Source organism: Dufourea novaeangliae, unplaced genomic scaffold (assembly GCF_001272555.1).
Source record: "Dufourea novaeangliae isolate 0120121106 unplaced genomic scaffold, ASM127255v1 scaffold246, whole genome shotgun sequence".
Lineage (NCBI taxonomy): Eukaryota > Metazoa > Arthropoda > Insecta > Hymenoptera > Halictidae > Dufourea > Dufourea novaeangliae.
The window spans coordinates 242209-263297 of record NW_015374139.1 but is presented as its reverse complement, the minus strand read 5'-3'; the positions used below and the strand labels follow the sequence as shown (position 1 = coordinate 263297).

The 21089-nt window shown below is 45.8% G+C and overlaps 1 protein-coding gene across 1 annotated transcript in view; it reads left to right on the top strand.

Moving 5' to 3' along the window:
• Nucleotides 1–10229: 10229 nt before the first annotated feature.
• The window catches only part of LOC107191401 (RNA binding protein fox-1 homolog 2), a 192515-nt gene continuing 181655 nt past the window's right edge, over nt 10230–21089 (top strand). The window contains exon 1 of the mRNA XM_015580431.1: nt 10230–10284. The gene's annotated coding sequence lies outside the window, so the exon portion shown is untranslated. The remainder of the gene's footprint in view (nt 10285–21089) is intronic.

Sequence of the window (21089 nt, the reverse complement as noted above, 5' to 3'; positions counted from 1 at the left end):
TCGCAGTAGAATATGCTCCAAGCACCGTACGTGGTCAGACACAAAAACTGACTTCTTTTTCGTACATATACATATGTACAATTTTTACCTGTTTCTTCGTCATCTTCGTCGTTCGTGCATTGAACAACAAACAAAGACGTACTCTAGCGTCCGAATTTATTAGAAAATAGTTTGTCTTTCAACTTTAATTTCCAATAAACGATTTAACCGAGTAACTGCATTTGTCTACCACAGTAAACGCCTACTTTGTCACTTTAGTAACCATATCTGGAACATTCCTTGCCGATCGGTGGTACTAAACTTATACATCGTGAGCAGACAAATAGGTTCATGATTTCATGGAAAAAAATGCCAAAAAAAAATGTAATCAGCGGGTTAATTCAATGTTCGCGGCACAATTCAATGTCGCGTGCACATTCGAGAACCCTCGGTCTCGAACGGGTCACCGATATCAGAGCTTCGAAATCAATTCAACGATTGTTGTATCCTCCCATCTGTTGGCGACTCTCTCTTTGTCTCTCTCTCTCGCACAATCGCGCCGAATACCCGCCCGAAGGTCCGCATGCGACTCTCCGTTTCCCAGGCGTAATTGGGAATGAATATTTAATCGGCCGAACTATGCAGCCCGACCAACGGGGACCTGTCCCGGATTTCCACCAGGATAACCAGTTTTGTAGTGAATTCCTGACCGTCCTCGTGTCACAGCTCAATCGCCATAGCATGCTTTCTCTATTCAATTTCCGAACTACAGTAAAGGCTTGATAACTGCTCTCGAAAATCTCCAGGTTAAATACCCGCGTGTCATCCTCACTACTAGACGGGCCCCTCTTGGAACCAATCAAGCATCTAATAAAACATGCCAGCGGCTTCTCTTTCAAGAGCCAAGATCTGAAATTTGGAAGCCAGAAAAAGATTAATAGCCTACATATTTTCTGTTCCGTTTTCGGCTGCCTTGACCATCGTTACCGCCAAAATATAAAGGCCTGAAATCTAAGAGAGAAATCGTGTGCATCCGTTTCAAAATACTCGCCGGCAGCAGTCCCGAGTTTCGAGCTCTTAGCAAAATGTTACTGTATCGTTTAGGTATGCATCTTGCTGTAGCAGTCATTAATGAGTAAACTGCGGATGTTTATGGAAATTCACAATTTTAGGCAGTGATATATAAAAAATCAAATTGAACAGAATTTTCTTTCCAGTACTAGGGACTCTAATATGGTAATAATAATACGTGCGTATTATTAAATTTACTATAGTCCTTGTTTTGCTATGTTTTGCGAGTCACGGAATGCTATAAATGCATAAACATCCGCAGTCTATGAATAAGTGTTCTTCGGCTGTAATAAACGTTTTCGAAGGTGTAAAGGTCATTATTAATTGTAGGGGACGCGATGTGAGCTCGAACAAAATTCTGAAAGGGTACTGTGTATGGAAAAACGCGAACCTGCTCGCCACGTATTTTCCTTGGTCGGGCTAGCCTGCGCGGCGCCGTGTTCCCTCCCCCTGTCGTGTTTACGATCTACCGCTATCCAGCCAGCGATCTTTCACGCTAATTCCCGTCGGTATTTTTATCGGTATCAGCCACGCCGTAAAGCTTCCTGGGCCGCAGCGTAGTTTCGCCCCGCGTGTTACGGTACGCGTTCCCCGTTGCTCGTAGAATCGAACTTCTGTTACGTATCGCCGATTAAATCGTAATCGCGTTACGACATTAATTGCGCTTGATGTAATAGTGACTCGTGGTTCCGTGGTGGTTTTATTCGTTGACGCTGAAACGATTGATTAATCGGAGAAGACTGTAGAAGTACGCTGAATACGCGACTGTGAAATATCGGAAATTGATTCGTGTCGATTCCATTCACGGGAAGGTCTTTCAGTCGATCATTGTGGTGTCTACATGAAATCGATAAATCTCAATCAGATTCCTTTTTCTTTCTTGGTTTCTAGTAATAGAAGCAATACACAGCAGGTCACCTTGAGTTTTTCTTTCGCATAATTTTCTCTGTGTAATCTATCAACCCCGTACAAGCATTCAAGTATAATTCCACCATGAATCGGTCTCCCGCCATTTATACAAGAATTTCCCACCGTGGATTCCTAATCCAGGACGCGCAAACCCGAAGGGGGATGAACCGTAATTCCTCAGACGAGTAGGCGAAGTTTTCTGTCCGGCTAAAAGGATTCGACGAGACTGTAAACGTGTATGTACGTAAACAGGACCATCCAGAGCTCGACCGTCCGAGAAGCTAACGTTACCGTCGCCAAAACGAACACATTTAGATTGATTAAAAGCCAACCTCGAAAGTCCTCCGGTGTTCTGAAGGGGCGGGGGGGTTGGTTTGGCGCGAAAACCCGTGGAGAATCGCCGGGCGCGAGTAATCAGCGCGGTAAAACCGTAGAAAGCCGCCTGGACGATCCAGCTTAAACATATAATCACCGTGTACGCGGCCAGGCTTTTCCGTGAAGCATCCGTCCGCTTTGATCTCGGACGGACTATCTTCTACTGGTGCGCGCCCCGGCTCGAGGATCCGCGTCGCCGCAGGTGCTGGAAAGGAAAAATCTGGCGTTCAACGGAACTGCAACCCGTTCCATCCACCTTGCCAAAGACACATCCCAGAGGGTCCATTAACCTTCCGCGGGAGGAGGCAAGAGGGCTAAACGGGGGAAAGGTAAACAGACGAGGCGAAACCGTGATAGACGGAGAGAGTTTCCTCCTGCGGGAATAAAGGGGGAATAGGGACGACGGAATGAAAGTAGGAAAAGAGGAGGGATGGAAGGGGAACGGAAGGAAATGGAGAGAGGGAGACAGCCCTAGTCCAGGCCGGTGATGGCGTGTCTGGATATCGATCCTGGTTTCCGGGATGTTACCGTCGTGCCCCAGCTTTCTGCTACCCCTTCGCGTGCGGACTGTGAACGGCTGACGTGCATGTGCGTCGAGGAGAGCGAACAGGTGAAAGAGCACGCACGCAGGCTCCCCCGATTGTATATGTATATTCGTGCTCGTGATCGCGCGATCTTGCCTCTTGTACACGTTCGCCCGAAACTTTCCGACGTGGCTGGTCTCGACGAGAAGGTTGGATGATGGATTTTGGAAGTGAAGGATCCATCCTTGACGATCCGTCGACTCGTCCCGTATGCACTTGGGTGGTTTTTTAATTTACCGGCGAACAATTGGATTTGTATTAACGTGTTATGTACTCACGGGTTTTTTCGAAGCTTTAGGTTCGATTTGTTGGATCAGAGAGCCTGGGTTTTTCTACGAAATCACTGAAAGATTGAATTTTGTCGACCGAGTGATAGTTCGATTTCTTCGAAAATTCTGTCGCAATAGTCCTGAGAGAAATACAGTTACTGGTCGTGTGATACAGCGAAATGCAAGAATTATTAAAAAATAACGAACTATGTTACATTTTCAAGTTACTGTAGATAATAAAAGAGACCTTCGACAGTCTATAAGAGGATAGAATGTAGATATTATGATAAGAGGATAGTATAGATATTATAATAAGAGGATTCACATTGCTTTCACCTTCACCGTATCTAGTTCTCCATTCACGTGTATACACATAAATCACAAAGCCTCTTACCTCTGCATACAAGCATTACAAACAACTCTATAAAAGGCTGACGGAGGGATACCAGCAAAGGGAATGCTGGTTAATCGATTAATTCTGAACCACGTTCGTGAACGTTCCACGAAAAAGATTACACGTCGAGTATTTTCAGAGATTATCAAGCCGCGATTGTCCACAAAAATGTCTCCTGAAACGGCGGAAATATGTGCGTATGTCGGACGCGTGGCGGTGCGCGAGATGAAAGGTCAGATTGTAATTAACCGCGACAAAAGAGCAAAGATTTAGTTTCAGCCTGTCCCGGGGGAGGGAAATTCTGGGAATTAAACACGACTAGTGGTTATGTGGCACGCTTAATTAACCACCTTCCCTCTCCCCTCACCTGTAATCCGATGCAAGTTTACGCGACGGAACAAATGAAACAGAGAAACTAGAATTTTCGAGTAAAATTTTTCCTTCGTGTGCAACTGGTTCGATAATAGAGTCTTCGAGCAGTTGAGTGATTTTGTGGCCAGCTCAGAGGACAAAGTTCTGTTAAAGAAATTTTTGGTAAACAACTCTTTCTGGTAAAGAAAGATTTTTCAAATTTTTCCATCAGCAATCCTTCTGTCTCACAAAGAGGAACTCTCAGCAGTTCCTCGTTGCCCAGGAAGAATTGTCGAGCTCTTTTGCTGTTCTCCGTTTGTTCGAAGCATCGACGAAACCCTTGTTTTTCGCTCGATGGAAATTCATCGAGCTACTTGCCACCACGTAACCGTGTTGCGGCCAGACAGATTCGTCGGCTCGGTAATCGTGTTGGTTCCAAGCGCTGCGCCTATTAATTCCCGAACGGGTTAACGATAATGCACTCGAGAACGAGCCGCCCCGTTTTTCGTGCATCGCGGGAGGGGGGGGGGCTGAATTCGACAAATTACCGAATGCACGTGGCATTAACACAGTAATTGACTACATTAGCCGGTTGTTCGACGAGAGTCTCAAGGGTTACCCTTAATGAATCGTCGCTGGAGCTGTCTGCCTGTGCCGCCTGCTTGGGCTGCTTTTAACGCGAAACTCGAGTATTTTTAGCCCGTGATCTTGGATCGAGCGTATCTATTTCTCAACTTCAATTAACGACGGCAGTGCATCTCAGTCTGGACTCGGTGAACATGAAATTCTAGGTTTCCATATTCGTCTTTTCGATTACACTCGAAATATACAGGGTATCATGTATCTGATGGTAAAACTGGATAAGAGATCTTATTCTACGTGAAAAAATAAATCGAAAATATAGTAGAAAATTTTTCATTCGAGACTTCGTTTTTCGAAAAAATTGACTTTGAATATCTGCAATTGGATTGGTCACTTGACTAGCACGTTTATTTATTGACAAGACAATACACGCGTTTCAGATTCATTTTCAGAGTGGATTTTCTCGAAAACGAAGTCTGAAATGTAAAAACTTTATTCTATATTTTCGACTTATTTATTCAAGTAAAATCACCTAATCCGATTATATCATCAGTTACTTGATACCCTGTGTCTACTCGTGTATTATGTCTACGAGGATCTGAATTTATAACGATGTCTGCGAATATGATTTTACGAAGTCCAGGTCGGAAGCTGCTAACTATTCTGCAACAGAAAAATTGTTCCAGAGTTCGCTTTAAATTACCTTTTGGAAGACAGACAAGTGATACACTCTATAACGTTCGCGGATAGTCTATTATCGAGGGAGCTAGCAGAAGTATTTTCCGAAGAGGGCACCGAATATCGGGAGAGAATTGCGCGAGAGATGGGACGTAATATTTCAAGCGGCTGTCAAAATGAAAACTTGACCCGTTCCAAGCGTATCCTTCTCATCCCCCGAAATCCCGTGCATACAGTGGCGCGCAACGGTACACGTCACAGGCGATATTAAAGCGGGTTCCATTGGCGGTCGGCCAGCTCGATGAAAACCAAAGTTATCTCGTCGTTAAGATCCGTCCCGTGAAGCTATTCCTTTTTGGAGGGAAACTTCCGTCTTGTCTGATCGTCTGATCTTCATTTTCGTTCGATCTATCGATTTGTGCGTGATCGTTCCTAGGATCAGGGACAAGGAACTAGATCGATGGAGTGTTTTGACGTCCACTGATAGGATGATTATGGAAATTGAGCAGGTAAATGAAAATCGTGGATCGAGAAGACTATCGAAAGATTTGAATATTTATATATATTTATAGGTTTTCTGAATACATTTCGAGCACCGGAAATCGATAAGGAGGAATCACAATTCTCACGTTAAAGGAGCATCTAGGCGACAGAAAACCGGGTAGAGCGTTTTATCGACATCGCGAGACGCGTCCCGCGAACGAGCTTTAATCACCTCTTCGAGGACGTATCGAGACGTGTCGGAGTTATGACGGCAATAAAAACGGCCATTATACACATCGGGAGCCGTCAACGGGACCACTATTAATCTGCGAGCCATCGAGACGAAAGGAACGCGTGTCCCCGCAATAAACATCACTCAGCGGGGCGGTTTACGAGGAACGAAGGGATGAGATGAGCGTCATGAGTCGACAGAGCCGGTCTTAATCTCGCGTGATCGACGAATTCTCCGACATTGTGCACGTGTTTCCGTCGGGAAATGAACTCGAGTTGGCGTTGAACTATTTGCACGATAATTCAAACTCATGTCGATTTGAAAGAGTACTTTTTGTTTATTTTAAGACGTATCGTAAGTACAAATAAAGCGAATTCAGTGATGGTTAGAGTGTGCCCTGTCGAGTTTTTGGGTAAGCGATTTTTTTCTTGCAATGCCTCGTATATTATTACGTTGCAGCTTTTATGTAACAAATATGTCCTCGTGTTATATCGACACACGCGTGTCCCGTTCCATCGAATCGTGCCTCCCAACCAGGATTAAAGGCTGTCGACTCGCTTCGAGTCTCTGCTCGTCTCGGACATCAAAGCGTCTGGAAACGCCTCCGCTTCGCTTCTAGCACTCCACCCCCGTGAGTTTTCGCTGTAATGACAGAGCAGGTCGACGCGTGGTGGTTCCGCGTGGAACGGAGACGCCCGAAATGTTGCCGAACGAACACCACGGGAACATTTCCCATTGTTTCGGCTGGCAGTATACCTAACTCGGAGCTTTGGCAGACGACGAAGTTTCCGTCTAGATCGCGAAGAAAGTGGTAGCTTCTTCCTGGCGGTCAGCCAGCCGAAGAACGAGCTTTCTTCTTTATCGTTCACTCGGAGCGTTTCGATTAATTGATTCCCTCCGACAAGGAGAAGGGAGCAGGGGGAAAATTGAAAAGCTTCCTGGGGATGATTATGCGCGGCGAGATTACAGGCAGAGATAATAGGCTGTCAGTGGAGTGGGGATGCTGGTGGCTGATTCGAAGGGTTTGGAGTTCTTGTATTGTAACCCACAATTTTTTCACCAAGTTCATAAACACGAATTTCAATTTGCAATTCGGATACGGATTTATCGATGTGTTCAACGGGCTCGATGGTGCAGTTCAATTTCTGAGTGGTCTAGAAAGAATGTTTATTGAATATTTCAGCCTGTCATCGCACGTCTAGTGGTATAACGAACGATTGTTCATCAGAGAGGATACAAGAAACGCGCGGTGGAATGATACACGTCGTGGAGATCTTCGTCGGTCATTTATTTTCCAGGTACGTTAGTTCGCGATTTTTCCTAGGGGAGAGGAAGGAAAGGGAGGGGGAAGAGAGAGGATATTTCATCGCGTCGGAAATTCCTTCGGTCGTTTGAATTATAGAGACAAGCTTCTCGGTAACTCGGACCATTCATCAAATTGATTGTGCCTCCCACCCCGGTGGTTTTCTAAGAACCGGATTAATCGTTTCGCTGCCGCGTAGAAGTTAAACGGGACAACGCCGCGCGGAATTTCGCGTTCAGTTCGCGACGATTAATCGCGGCGCTGGGAGATCTCGGATCTCTTACGAACGTTATTTCGAGTCCTATTTACCGAGCAGTTGTTATGATTTTCGCGGGAAAACAAATATACGGTGCTGTATGCTGCTAACAGAGAGATCCAGGATCTGAATTTTTCCTGTCGATTGCATCCGAGCAAAGTTTGAGATCTAATCGGGGGAGGGTTAATTTCACAGCGTTGCAGGCCGTGCGACACGGCGAAACGACGCATGGTGACCCAGTTGACTCGTCCACTTTTTAAACTGGTCCAACTAGCAAGGGCAGCGTTTATCGATGTCACGCACAAAAGGGACCAGTTACAGGGGCCCTCGCCCGCGGACGGTGAACGTCCCCTTAATTGAATTGTCCAAACTCTCCCCCAGTGCCGCAGGACCGATCCGAACCCAAATTCTCTCCTGCAATCGATGATGCGCGTGACTCGCCTCGAGGCCGCTTCAATAAAAATTCCTCGGCTGCCAGAAGACCACTTCGTCCAAACGTGTGCACGCGGAGAGACGATGGTATAGTATTCTCGATCGACGAACGCGCGGTGACTTTGGAATCCAGTGGGAAACTGGGCGAACGAGGTGGTAGAATTTTCGTGGGAACCAGAAAGGTTCTTTTGGAATTCCGGGCGTAATGGTCGCACGAATCACCGGAGATCTCTCGATCGGAAGTCCCTAGGTCTGAATCCAAATGCCGTGTCAGAGCTCGAGATCAATCTTCTTTGGGGATGATGTCGATTCTGACGTTGTGATCGAAGAATCTATTTTTATCCTCTATGACGATACGGTTGCCGCTCCCTTTGTCCACCATGGACGCGGTCAATGTAATTTTCTTTCCCTCGGTGAATTCGGGAAATTTTCCTTTATCTGATAAGACGAAATTGAAGTTCCTAGGGTTTTTCGTTTGAACGTAATTCGTGATTTTGGGGATCATGGATTCGTTGTTTGTAAGAGAAAAGCGAAAGAAATTACTTACCGAATTCAAACAACAGCCAGTTCATGCGAAATTACCAGCTGGAGGGGTTAAACAGTGTCATCGGAAGGGAACGAATAACAACAGAAGTGGCCCACCGATATCAAACGGAAAGCTTGGAAACACAGAAGGTCTAAATTAAAGATCTCTATAGTAGTTACAGAGAAGATCCGGAAATTCCTCGAGTCTGGAATTACGAAAACGTTCTCTATCGAGACTTCGAGAATAATCGTCGCGACGTCATGACCGGTTGGGAAGGGCCCGGGTATAATTAAACAAACGGAAGAATGGAAATTATGCGGGTGTTCCGACTCTCTGGGCGTCGTCGGCGGACCGAGATGAAAATTCCGCGCGATGAGGAGCAATTCCGCGACGCCTCGGCGAGGAAGCTTTCGATAAAAATTCCTCGGGCGCCCCCAGCCTCGTGAGCCAATTCCCGACACACCGACACGCTGGAATTCGCCCGGCGATCGATTTCAAGAACAATCTCTCCTGGTCTTTTAATGACTCTCTCTCTCTCTATCTTTTTCTTTCTCCATCCTCGAGATCACACGCTTTGTCCCTTTTGTTCTCGTTCGAACCGAGAAGCCTCTTCTTCGAGACCGCGGCGATCTCGTCGGAATTCCGTTCCGTTTTTGCCCCGGAAATAAACCGAGGGACGGTTCCGTATGTGTGCGCGCACGTGCGCAAAAAATTGTCTCGATAAATTCTCGCGAACTCGTTCGCCGTGTACGTTATTTACGGCGATGGCGCCGCGGTCTTTGGCCGCGAATATGTCCTCCGTGCGGTGTTTATAGTCGGTCATTTTTTTCCAGACGTTTTGGTTCCAACGACGCGTCGGGACACTTTTAATCCTTTCGATACCACGGGCGAGTATAATCGCCCGACTCGAAGCGATCTCTGTGTACTGTGGACGATTATAGTCGCCCATCAGGAGGGAATTTATTAAGAAAGAATATTTAACTGCGTTTAGTTTTAAAGCCATTCGCAGAAGCCGCTCCCTCCGTTCGTCTTCCAGGCGATACATCGAGTTCCACTTCCCGTATTCACCTGGCAGGACATTAACGCCCGAGAGTCCGCTAATGTGCGTTCTCTGTCATGGAAATCGGCTTAACCGACGTCCGACAGTCTGTTCCACGAGAAGTGTCCCTCTCTGGGTACAATCTCGCTGCGATACACAGATTCCTCGGCTCTGTGAGGTTGTTTTTGCTCATTTCGATCCAAAGGACAGGTAGCCTTTCTCTGTACCTGGAGGAAATTCGGAAACTTTTTCATAAAATTCGGTAAAAATCTGACGACTTTCGGTTTCATCTTTCAGAAGGAATGAATTTATGAGAGTGGAACATATTGTCAGTGATATTTATTATTATCGTCGAGGTATTTGGGTGTAAGGTATGGTAAGAACTGCATTGATGCCGGATCATGAAAGCCTCAGACTACTTAATGCACTGCATCTTTTTGGTATTTCCAGAAAACTTTTCTTTTCATACAATTAACAAGTAATAGTCATTTGTAAAATTATTTAAAACATTTAAATAGTAAAAAGATTTTTAGCGAGTTTCCGCCGACAACGCGCAATTCTGGCGCAGTTTTCCCCAAAGTTCACCGTCCGCTTTCTTCCGATTTCCCCAGCGAATATCGACGGTGACTGGGGAGGCAAATTCCTCGTGCTTCCAAAACGAACACGGAATCATGATTCAGGGCATGCAATTTAAGATCAGACGTGGCGAAGTTTCCCACCAGGCAGTTAACATAATATGGGGATCTCTTGTGTTGTTTCAGATTTCTGGCCAACCCCATCGCCCCCCCTGTCCGGCCCGAGACTATCCTTCCAGCTGTCAGGTGAGTGACATTAACCGTTGCCGAGGGGAACGACCGGGACTTAAGGGATTGCTTCGTCGTCGAGACAAGCAAAATGACCGAGGGAAACGTTTAATGAATTTTCTTCCGCTCCCCCGTTTCAAATAGAACGATTTTCTTCTGTTTTTAAATGATACACGGAAGTAGAATAAGTCGAACACGATCGAGAATGAACGCAGAACGACATAGATTTCTGGGAATTCGACTTGGGGGATTCCGGTTGAGAACGCACGGAAACTTGGAATGCTATTTACTCGGTAAACTGCTTTCGGTATTGCATCCCTTATGCAGTTGCAGGCAAACAGGAGTTCTTTGCGCCGCGCACGCTCGTCCCCCGATCTCGCCGCGTGAATGTGCGTCCTCGAAGCTGGAATCGTTTCGCGTGTTTCCATTGGATCTGACTGTGGACTGGCAGGATGTACTTATCTTGTAAACGATGACATGCGTGTTTCTGTTTCGAACATGTGTATTTCCATTTGAAATTCTGTGCAGCGTGTGATTTCGTATAGTACATCGTTATTGAAGTCGATCGTAATCAATTACTTTTATTGATATTTCTGACCTTATATTAATTGCTCCATTGAAATATTCCTATTCATCATTGCTACAAGTGTATTATTCGATAATATTCTTACCGTGAAAATGATTCTGAAAGATTTTCTTCGATCTCGATTCGGGGAAAAAATATACATATATGAACTTTATTAAACACACTAAATATAACTTCTTTGGCTGAACGCAGAGTTGTCAACGATCTTTCTTTCTTATTCAAGCTAAAAAATGGTCAGATCTCATGTCCTCAATTGTTGCTGTTTCTAATCTTATTTTCATTAATTGTTATATATCTATACTGGGTTTATACCCGTTAAATCACTAAATAAATATTCTTGCAATCGAGCAGATAGATACCAATTAGAATCGAACTATGTATAATTACGACAGAAACTGTTCGCAATCGCGCGACAGCATTCCTAGAATTCTCAGCTCTGGATCCGCGAACCGAGCTAGAACTCGGCGACGAACAGCAAAGATGTCGTCGAAATGGATCGTGTCCTGGGAAAACCGTGGAACGTCGCAGGACAGCCGTGTCCTGGAAAGGAAATGTACAAACCGTCCTCTAGCTCTCGAGCACGCAGCAGAAGTTACGCGACCGCGCTTGTACGCGTACGTGTGTCGCTTGCTAGGCAGAGAGAACCGTGCGAATGCGTCGTCGTCTGAAATTGGTGGAAAGAGTGACGAATAACGAGCGACTCGAGTGCACCGCGAGAACTGAAATTGTAACGGTGTGATTGCGCGTCACGGTTTTTTCCTTCCTGCGTTTCTTGCTCCGCCATTAGAATTTCATATGCTCCGAGGAAAATGGTAGGAACGTGTCTGCTGTTATTACAAAAAGAAAGAAATAAAACAAGAGAAGCATGTGGAGCTTTCTGTTACGAGGATTCTATTTCGAGGTATTGGGTATTCGTTCAGTTTTGGTGAACGATGAACTCTCGATTGTCTTCTTTCAATTCACATGGTGATGTGTATTTGCCTGTCTGGATTGTTCTGTAGTCGTGACTCATTGGAATATTTCGTTACTCCCAAAAAAATAATCTTTCTTCACTTCTTTTCGTACAATTGCGGCTTCACGGAGTGAAATTTTATTCTACAATTTCGTCTCAGTCATCACCTAGAATCATCCTGTATTTCGTAACAGATATTCTCTTCGAAATATTCAGTTAATCTCGAAAAATCTTCCCTTTTCCTCTCGAACGATAGCCATCCATTTCCCTTCCTCTATCGACAATCCCCATACCTCTCGGTCCTCGAAGAAACACGAGGAACAGTAGCCGGCTCGAAAAAAAAACGCATAGACCTGGGACGTGACAGGCGTTATCGAGGGAACTACGTCGTGGAAGAAGTACACACGTGTGCGGTTGGTTCTTTTCCCCTGGAAAACGCACGATGGCGAGAAACGAGGATCGACTGGCGTTGGAACGACCCGCGAACGAGGACGTCGAAAAGGGCGGGAAGAAGCCGATGGTTGGCGACGGGTAAAGAATGCATCGAGGCGGACCGAATAGCCGGCCACGTAACGTCGTACTTTTCATTCTTGCGATCGGCGCGTGCTCAGCATCGCGAAAAAGACGCCACAGGAACCGAAGGACGAAGGCTCGAGGCTGTGAATGGCGAATAAAGATGAGGAGACTGGCGAGGAACGGAGAGAATGATAAGTGTTTCCGTTTTGAGGATGAAAGGGAGGCATAACGTTGGATGAAAGTCGATCGGGAGAAGATATTCGGAGACAGAAGTTGAATTGGAAGGCTAAAGAAATGGGAACGATGAAAAGGAGAATTGGGTGAAGCATGATGAATACGGAAATTTCTTTGGGGTAAATTTAGAGCGTGGATTAAAGTTTTCCAGCACAGTCTATGATGACGATCGCTAGGGGAGTTTCATTTTGTAGTGCTTAGTGATATTATTATTCGAAGACATTGTAATTATAGGGGGAGTCGGGGCATTTTGATGCAACAGGATACAATGAAACAGCAATAGTATCTCGATATCCATAATAAGCGATCTCCTCTTGTAGTCATATACTGGACTTTTGAATGTTTATGAATATCGAGATACTATTGATGGTTCATTGTGCCCCGTTGCATCGAAGTGCCCCAACTCCCGCTATACGTTGATATTCTACGAACGAACTAGCTGTATAAAGACTTATCTTATCTTCAAACACTCGAGCATGTACTTCGAAATTACAAAACCATTATCCACCAAGAAGGTCGCTACTTACATGACGATTCAGAACAATATCCCTTCACGAAAATCATATGATGGACTCTTCTCCACAACGACTCTCTACGACAACCAAACTTCCGATGCACTATTACCATTAAAGACAGGCGACAATAAGTGGTGGTCTGTAGTGCGGTAACTCTGGCATCTCGGAGACGCCGTTATTATCCATCATCAACATCGTAACAACCAAACACCCGTCTGGTCATGATTCAAGCATCTCCCTCTGCGAATACCACCTCCAGAAGGGGGATAAGAACGCGCAGATCAGACGAGACGACTCCAATCTGCCAGTCCGGAAGTCTTGCTGGAAATGTCCGAGCAAGAATAGAGCGGATGCACGGGAGCGGGAAATAATTCAGCAGGGACAAGCGGAATAAAATATACCACGCTGGCATGTCCGTGAAACGGGGCAAAGACGTAGGAGGACTGGGTAGGCAGGGAAAGGAAGCGATGGAGACGGAGGGGTGAGACCGAGCGGAAGACGAGCGAAGCGGGTGGGCGGGCAAGAGCAAGGGGTTCCCGCTGCATCACCTTGCATTCCACTTGACGGCACTTCTGCCTCGTCGCCCTGTTCCTTCTTTCCTCTTTCAGAGGTTTCTGCGCGTCCCCAGGAGGCACCGTTCTCTTTTTCAACGTTCCGTTTCGCGCCCAGCCCTTCGTCGCGACGATGAATATCGGGGCCGTCTGGACGGAGAAGTTTCGCGCGCGGCGAATCGACGCGCGTTGGTTTAAGCAGCCCAGCCACGCTTCGACGGCCACGAAAGGATCACTCCGCGACGAGCATCCCTCGTTTTCGCGCCTACAATCATCCACCAACACTCACCCTCCGTCGACAAACCCCTTTTTCCCTCGGCTGCTGTGTAGGCTGCATCCTTCTTACCGGGTTTAATCAACCGACTGCGACCCCTCGCTCGTGTGAACATCGATTTATTTCCGGTTGCGTCCCGGTCTGCCTTCTGACTGCTTGTTCTTCACCCCCCTCGGTACGACTCGACACCCACTCGCGCACTTTCTGAATGTGTCTCGTGAATAGGTGTTGCAGGTTGGAATGTACAGGGCTTTATGCATCAAGCCCTGTCGTCGAATTGTCGTGTTTACTTTGTTCATTTAATATTGTGCAACTGGCAATTCGAAACGAACGAACGTATTCTTTGATCTTTCATGGTGTCCATTGGCGGGGTGGGCATGGTTCGTTTGATGAATTCGACACAGTTTTTAAATCAACCGATACACATGGGTGAATACAGGTAGTGGTCTGGAAAGAGTCCAATTTGTTTGTTCCAACAGGTTTTTACATGATTACACTAGTTCATCTACGGATTTTATACCTTTATAGCCAATAGGGCTCTGTGAAATACAACGGAGGACAAAACTTTTGTCGGATGTAATAAGTTTTCTACTTTATTCTGAACCTGACAAGATACTTAGGTGAAGGAAGAAATTCCTACTTTTACTATTGTCTTCACAGAACACTTGAGAGTATCTCATTTTGCATAAGAATCTGCAGTCTTAAACAGCACAAATACCATTTTTCACTTACGTTTCCGAATACCAGTTCGAACAATCGAGCTCAGAAGGCCACTGTATCAAATGAACCGTTGCGATGCTCAGGATAGCGTGGAAAAAAAAGATACGCAATTCTGTTCTCTTCGATGTACATTCCGATCACGTCGAGGTGTCGCGAGGACGTCGCATGAAGCGTCGTAAAACCGAACCTGCGCGCGAAGCTAAACGTCGCCGTACCCCGGGGGGCCAAGAAGGAGGAATACGTCATCGCTATGTGGCGGTGGATGCCGTCGGTCGTACGGGCTTGACGATCCCTCGGGGAGCCGTAAAACCCCCCTGTTCGCCATGCACGGAAACAAACCGTAACCAGACTTTATGGGGTAACCGAGAGAGCCCCCAGGCATCGATCCGCTCCCAATGCATGAAATTAAGACGTTCCTGGCGTTATCAACGCGCTCGGTTTATCGTCAGGAGGGCGAAGGGGAGAGGGAGGGGTACACACCATTGTTCGCTGATCGTTCGGGAAATCTGCAATGCGGATTCCACGAGAGACCCCCGTTGGTCCACGATCGCGTGTAGACGTGTCACTGACGGATTTCGATTCAACGGGACTGACAGCGTGTGGAACGTGTCGCGAAACCTTGCTACGGAAACTTTAAGGAACTCTTGAGAAAACGTGTGTGTGTGAGTGCTACAGACCTACAGTAAACAGAGCTTGTTTTCAACTAAATTAATGATATGTGTACGTACATACATTCATGGTATAAAATAGAATTAATTATAACGTATTGGTTATAATGTAGTCAGATTTTAGTATAATGAACAGCAGTCACGATGCATGTTGAATCTTCGCCTGTTGCACACTCGTGTCGCAGCAAGATGTATTACTGCTGTTATAAATGGCATTCGTGTGATTCTTTTGACATATCAGATACGAATGACAAAGTACCATATCAATTGTGCATGCTTCCTGCGTACATGGTTTGTTGTCCTCTGATGACAGAAAGACTTTAAAACCAGAACCATCGAAGACTTGTCTTAATTTTTGTCATGTTGGTAAAGCGGAGAGCCTATTGATAATACACAAATCGGTAAATTAACGAACTTGTTTGCTAATATATATTGCAATAAAAGTTAAGAATCGCAGAAAATGCACTCTTATGGCTAGACTCCTGATTTTATTCATTCATCGTAAATGTGAATAAGCAAGACACATTATAGTGAACATTTTTGGTAAAAGTAAGTAGAAATTTTACTTTACCTCGTAATAAATGAAAAAAGTCTCTGATATAATTTCAAGTTAGTAAATCAATCCATAAATCATCCGCAGTCTATTCATAATGACATTATAAAAATTTGTATAAGTTTACGAATCAGTCATTTCGACTGCTTTGGTAGCTCAAGTATAGAAGTTTCATTCTTTCGTGAATATCAATGATTCAATTATTTTCTTTCATTCATGAATATAAACGACACTTAGAAAATCGCTGTCCATTAAAGTTTCCTCATTTGCGGGTTCGACGACCCCATCGCGACATCGACCCATTCCGCGGTTAACGATACGAAGGTGACAGGAAAGAAAGGGCGATCTTGGGAGAAACACACCACGTTCGTCCAAACGTTTTCCATCCCCTTCTACTCGCGAACAATAGCTCGTGCTCGGGATGTCACCGGCGGGAAGAAACTTTACTCCGGGTACCGCCATTGTGCAACCCTGTCGCGGACTGTATTGCAGCTGACCGACTCTCTGTTCCCAGGGGTAAACAGTTTGCATAATAATTCCGTATACGGGAAGGCGCGGTTATCTGCAGACGAGAGGAGAGAGAGGTCGACGGACCTGTGCGAGGGTACGCGGAATTCTTCGAGAACAACTTTACGAGCGAACTCGTTTTGGAGTTTTTCATCTCTTCGCAGACAGACGAATCTCATGAAGAACGTCCCTTTGAAATTCTCAAGTTTCTTGGATTCTCGTCTAAGTCTCTCCACGTTATTTATTTTTATAAACCTTTCGATGTTATCATCGTAATTTTCTGTACAATCATTGGTCATTTTTAGGAGTTTTAACCCTCAGAAACCGTACCACACCTCAACGTACGTGAACAATACAATGGTATCTAATGACACCAAAGGAAGTCGATTGGTACTATTTCTTAATAACGTATTTTTTTTCCGTCAGTACCTAAATATTTTAGCAAACAACGGGCACTTCGGCCAAGAGTCAAATTGGTACAAGGTATCGATGTCACTGTCTCGAGGCAGGCCCTGTGTGAAAAGTAGTGGAAAAGTGCGTTACTCTTACCTCTCTCCCCTCGATCTTCTCTTCTTCTCGAGCGGCCATTAAGGTAACAAGATTCATCGGCGGACTGACTGCGCGCATTCTTAAAGATAAAATTCCTCGACGGGAAAATCGGGGAACGGGCCTGGCTGGCTGAGGGAGTAACGATCCTTTTTCTCTCGGGCGGCAATCAACTGTTCAACTTTTAAAAAGTCGATAACAAGTCGCTCGTGGAGCGCCAGGGGGAGGGGGATGGGTGAATCCGAGATAGATTGTTTCCTTTCTAGCCGTCGACGGACTTCGGAAATTAATCGCCCTTTTAGGGATCCAACGCGATTCGGTTTTCCCGGCTGTGTTTTCCGCCCTACCATCGTAGCGGGGGAATAATAATGATCGTCGAACGCCAGACGGCATGATTAATCGTTTAATTGCTAATTGGCAGAGTAGTGTACCCGCGGCGAAGCGAGACTCGTCGGCTCTAACAAATACGCGAACGTGGATACGCGAAACGCGACTTATTCATCCTAGACGAGGACGGTAATTGTGCGTGAAGATTGATATATTGTTGTAGGTGCTTCCTCGTTTGCGGGGAACGAATGTTGGCGTTGAATATTCGGAGAATACTTTGGATATATTCTGGGTGTGAGAAATTGGGAGCGTAGGGAAATCAAAGATTTCAATTATTCTAGGAGTATGGGGTTCGAAGAATATATTTATCAAGTAAAAGAAGTATTGTATTTTTAAACGTTGAGAATTTTTAGCGTACTGAATTTCACCCGTAGGATATTTTATGCTTGGGGGATGTTTAAACGTAAGAAATTGAAAGTAATAGTGGATTCTACGTGCGGATAGTTTTAAACAATGAGTTCAAGCAATTAGAATGATGCTCAAACAGTGGGCACATTTTTCATTTGTCACGCTTTCCACACAAGAGATATATACTTCTCTCTGGTATTCCCTCGAGAGTTCTTCAGACACACACGATGTCCTCCGAGGACACCGAGTGTAATCGTGCTCGGAATACAAAACGTATGGCCACGACGTGTGGCGAGGTCACATGTTCCGTGGGTCCAATGCGCGAATGTACGAGTTAAAAACTTATGCTTGCAAATTACTTAGCAATCACGAAGAAATATTCTTTTATATTTTTAAGCACCTGACATATATCTAAGTGAGTAATATCCAAGATCATACCTATGCGGTTTCTGTGATTTCACCAGGATACCATTCACTGTATTTTCATCGCAATTCTAGATCTCCACTCAGTTTCGCAGAATTTCACGCCAACCTCTCGTCATTCTTTTCCATCCCATTTCAATATCGTTCTATTTCCTTCCATTGAATTTTCATTAATTCCCGACCAGATTACCATCTCCACCGTTCCCCGACCGTCTCAGATTTCTTAAAACTTCCCTCGTCATACCATCCTACCACCCGTCACTTTAACTCCGATTTAACCATCATCCCCACAATTTTCATCTCCCACAGTTTCCCTCATTTATCCCTGCCGCTTTTCCCTCCAAAATTTTCCATCGTATACGGAAGGGTAGCTAGGAGGAGCGTGGCGACACGTACCCGCATAATTCTTCCCCCCACCTCATCGATCCAGCCGACAATTACGCGGTATCATATTAATGAGCCCGTACTGTAACCGGTAATCACGCGCGGGCAGGTCTTGTTTGCTCGGGTGGAGGTGGGGGTGGAACGCCATTACAGTTTCTCGCCTATCGAGGGCGAGGCGTTAAATTAAATCGGTGGACACCATGCACGATCGACACCAGTCCCCAGCTCGTGCCCACGATTAACCGAATAACAGAAATTCAAGCGAGCGTGTATCGCACCATCCCCTCACCATCCGTCACGATTTACACACGACAAACATTTCAACGCAGGATCCATTCAACTGTGAGTAAATACTGCTGCTGCTCCCCGAGGATACTACCTCTCCCTCTCTTATCCGTTTCACGGTTCATCCCCCTGTTTCGTCATGGACAGCAAAGAAGCACCGACGATTCCCCGTGAGGGCCAACAGGCCGACGGAGACGCAACAAGATGGCGCACGGGAACGGCCAACGGTATACTTTATTCTCTCGGAACTGAACTACTGGAGGAGCTGCAATAACCGCGCCTGGGAACTTCCACGGGTGAAAAAGTGCGGTGTGCCGAGTGTTGTAATCTCGCGCCGCGAGCCACGGGATTTTCCACGGGACATTTGTTTCGTCTTCCGGTCGTTTATTCGTTTAACCCTTTTGTTCGTACGGCAGGAGTACTGTAGTGGCCCTCCGAAGACAGAAAGGCTGTTCTCGATGGTGAAATTAGTCCTTACGTTTGTGATCGATTGGGATTCTGTAGGTGACGAAGAAATAGAATTATTTCGTCGTTCATTCTGAACCAGGCAAGCGCCTGGAACACTCAGTGCCAAGGAGCCTTCGAGCACTCATCGATGATTTACTGTACGTGTTCCTCATTCGACCTCGAACACCGGATATTAAAGTTTCAGCCGATTCGAAATTTTATTACAACCATCCTGTTATTTTTCATTTCCCCGTGCATCCACATGTCTGTGTGTCGAGGCTTATATATGTTGATATTCCCAGGGACACGAACAGGGTAAATAGATGTTGTTGGTTCGACAGGGACACGCGTTCTAACCCCTTCGATAGGTACCTATCTTCGATATATACCGTTGATAGGGGTACCTTCGATAGGATGCTAAGTTTGAAGCTTACACGCGCGGTATTGATCGTAGTATCAAGTTCCCCCCGTCGACATCGATACATTCCCTCGGGAGCTCAGGGAGTCTCTACCTCGTGTAAATAATACGGGATCCGGGGACGAAATATCGCCGGTCGGCGTTTCCGCCTGCGGAATTGTTTTCCCGCGTACCGGGCCATTTCTCCGCGACGAAAACAGGCTAAATCGTCCGTGCCAGTCGCGTGCCGGTTACACACCGGAACGTTGGTCCCCACCGTGTGAAAAATTGCTCGTGTCCGAAGAAGAAGAACCGTACTATGAGGTGATACGGGAAGGTGCTACGGGGGCGACTGTTTGCAGGGGACGTTTCAGTTAGATCGAGATAAGTGGCCGGATCTCTTCTTCTTCGCTCTGGAATTTGCTTCTCCAACGGTTGTTGCCTCTTCTGCCATGGTTCCGGAAAGAGTAAACCCGAGGTGATTCAAATCAGGAAACGTTTGGACCTGGTCTGAGTGAGATTTCGATTTCTTTGGAAAAGAAATAGAGTAAATCTTCAGTGAGTGTTCGAAGAGTCCTCGGCACCGGCAAGCAGAAGTCGCCAGGTGTAACCCTGACTTTTTAATGAGATTTAGCATAGTGATAGACCTTGGAATTCTGAAGTTAGTGGTATTTGTTGCAGCTGCCTGTGGCCATTAGTTTATGAAATATTTTATGTTCTGTACCGGGAGTCGTCGAACACTCATCAATGATTTACTGTAGTGTTTTACTACATTCTGTCCTATTTTTTAAAACAAGTGAGATAGTTAAGGTGTTCAAGGCTGGACACCCTGTATGAAGGAATATCGAATTTCCAAATAGTGTCTAAAATTCGACACTGGAATCGTTGGTCCCGTCGAAAATAGCTTCAGTTACAGTGTGTCCTCGTAAGCTGATCTCTCAGAAATTTCGTTTTCCCTTAATTAGAGTTTGACTTGTTAAAAAACCACCAGAATGAACGCGAAAGGTTCACTGGAGCGTGAAAATTTTGGAAATTTAACGGCACTTGCACGACGAGTAACCTGTTCATGGCCAGAGGGCACTCCTGCGAACTTCATTAACAGACAGCCGCGAAGCAACGACTCCCGAAGTTACCGACAACTTTAATCACGTTACAACGTTCGGAATTCGGGCCTTGCGTCACCCTTCATGTTGAACTTCGAATTACCGTGTAAGTATATCAAGTGCAGCGAACCCGTGAGTTCGCAGAATCGTCAACGTCGGGCATCGGCGCGAAAACGTCCGCGAGATTCATCGAATCCAATCGGCTCTCCGATGGCTCCCAATCGTAGTCGAGTCTCGCGTGGAGAAACGCAGACAGGAGAAGCCATCTCAACACGCGCGAACATCAGGAAACTTCCAAAGACGAGTCAAGTTCGCTTCTGACCTGAACCTCTGTATCATGAAGACGTTAATTAAATTTCTTCGTGCACATCTATATTCGATTATCGGACTGTGTGATTTCTCCGGTGATTAGAAACTGGATCTGTGA